The sequence below is a fragment of the Helianthus annuus genome, chromosome 15 (assembly GCF_002127325.2).
Source record: "Helianthus annuus cultivar XRQ/B chromosome 15, HanXRQr2.0-SUNRISE, whole genome shotgun sequence".
Classification (NCBI taxonomy): domain Eukaryota; kingdom Viridiplantae; phylum Streptophyta; class Magnoliopsida; order Asterales; family Asteraceae; genus Helianthus; species Helianthus annuus.
Window position 1 is genome coordinate 173,945,611 of NC_035447.2, and position 2,417 is coordinate 173,948,027.

General features: G+C 37.9%; 1 long non-coding RNA gene across 1 annotated transcript; it reads left to right on the top strand.

The window, feature by feature from the left end:
* The first annotated feature begins 414 nt into the window (after positions 1–414).
* On the top strand, positions 415–1,619 carry LOC110910956. Its single transcript, XR_002576601.2, has 3 exons — positions 415–625; positions 1,016–1,086; positions 1,195–1,619. It is a non-coding gene; the product is annotated as an uncharacterized LOC110910956 (long non-coding RNA).
* Positions 1,620–2,417: the final 798 nt, after the last annotated feature.

The window sequence follows — 2,417 nt, forward strand, 5'->3', positions numbered from 1 at the left end:
GGGCGATAACGAAATCGAAAAAACGTCAAATTTTTCCAAAATTTACACTAAAAACGTCAAAAATTTTCCGACCAAGCGGTAGCGGAGGCTACCCCTTGTTCCTCTTTACATCCGCCCCTGATCAGGTATACCCGTCCCATTTGTGTCGGGTTTCAGGTATACCCGACGGGCTCAGGTATTTTTTTTGCCATCCCTATTCTCTGACCCAAACTTGTCCCAAATATGTCGGGTTTCGAGTTTACCCAACAAATTCTGGTTAGATTGCTATCTCTACCAAGTACTCTCCGCTTACACGGAGTACTCTCAACCCCCAGTCGACCGAGTAATTTATTCAGATACCTGGACTGACATTGTAGGTATACCTACTTCATCAGAATAATAATAATAATAATTAAACAAAGCATCAAATGTCATACCTACTTCAGCATCCCGTGAATCGACAATGACCCTTCGATCCATCGGTCCAGTGGCGCTGTGCATAAAACCCCTCACAACTCTCTCTCTCTGTACGCTTCTAGTCTCCATTGTATGTATACACTGTTTTGTTTTCTGCTGTGAACAAGAAAGAAGAGATAATCCATTCCACCACAACCGTCTGAAGGCAATACAATTATCTTTTGTTTAGGTAATTCTCTGTTAAATTATTTATTTATTTTACTTGTATAATCCGTTTAAATATGTTTTTCCTGTTCATTTTCTAAATTACCAATCTATTTTTCCAAATATAATATTTTCATGTTAACAACAAGTGATGGATATGCTGATTTTTTTTTTTTTTTTTTTTTTTTTTTTTTTTTTTTGGTTTTTGAAACTTTCAAGGGATCTATCGGTTAACGGGGGAAGAGTTTTCGTGTTTGAAACTTTATTTTTTAGTTTATTATATAAATAAAAATATTTAGCTTATGTGATTGTTATTATGTTGTGGTTTGTTGCACAAAACTGAAAACTGAAGTTAAACTTAAAATAAACTAATCTTAACTGTTTATTTTGATATTTTCTTTCCCTCAATGTGTAGAAAAGCTCCATGCACTTGAAGGTTTATTGGGACTTGATATCTTGCTTTTTGAAGTATGTTGGTCTGCAATGGTAATGTGCTATAATCGTTATGTATATAGCAAAAATGCAAGGTCAATAGGTGATTAATAATTGGTTTAATGCTAAATGGTCGTTGATTTCGTTGTTCTTTTGTTACAGTCATTTTATTTCCGTCGAAGAGATTAGATCCAGAAAGCTCATACTAGCAAGTGGATTAGACTACTTTCATATACACGTTAGTTACTCTTTACTCTCTTTACTCATTATTGTGATGATCTTTATATAATATGCAACCTTCAACCTTCAAATGTTTGAAAATATGAAGCGACATTCAACATTCTCATAAACGCAACAACTTCATTTGAAGATTGTGCTTTGTTGTAAAACCTTGGATATTTTTATCGAATCATAAATGTCAAACCCTGATTTCCCAGTGGTTTTGGATTTGAGGTTTATACGTGACAAATTGATATAGATATTCACTATTAACACAACGAAGTTTAGGGGATGTGACTTTTACCTGGACGAGCCACAGTCCTTAAACTGCGTTTATTTCATGTTGGTGTCTGTGTCTACTGAACAATGTTTTTATGTTATCAGGTTGTAGTTTCCGTTGCATGAGTCAACGCCTTAAGACAATGTTATGTTACTTTTGTTTTAAAACTTAAATCAATGGATGATCTGCATGGTTTTATTTTCATATAGCTTTGTTTTGATTAAGCTATGGTATTAAGAAGTCATACCAAATAAACCCACACTTCCGCAAAGCCAGGGTGTGACAGCTTGGTATCAGAGCTCTGATCATAGCGAACTAGGATTTCTTCTCGAGTCTAGACTATGATCACTAGGGCTCTCACGAAAACATGTTTTACACTGCATACCACTTAAGTCCAGATCCAAAACGTTTTTACAAACAAATGTTGAGCATATTTTATTTATTAGTTATAGGCTCAGTCTGGGAGGCTGAGGCTCGGTCTGGGAGGCCGAGGCTCGGTCTGGGAGGCCGAGGCTCGGTCTGGGAGGCCGAGGCTCGGTCTGGGAGACCGAGGTAGTTGGCTAGTGGGACTAGGGAGTCAGTCTAAGAGGCTGGGAGAATTGGCTAGTGGGACTAGGAAGAGCAGTCTGGGAGGCTGGGAGGTTAGTGGGACTATGAAGATCAGTTTGGGAGGCTAGTGGGACTAGGAGAACTATTTGATTGCTTAATTGGTGACTAATATACTTATCTTACTACATGATTGATTATTTGTGCATATTTGTGTTTGTGTTACAAACACTATGGATTCATCAGGCACTGGTGAGTCGGACACTACGGGCCCTATGCCCATCATATCAGACGACCGAGAGTCATCGGAGCATGAGGTACACACTTCGGATGCCACCAG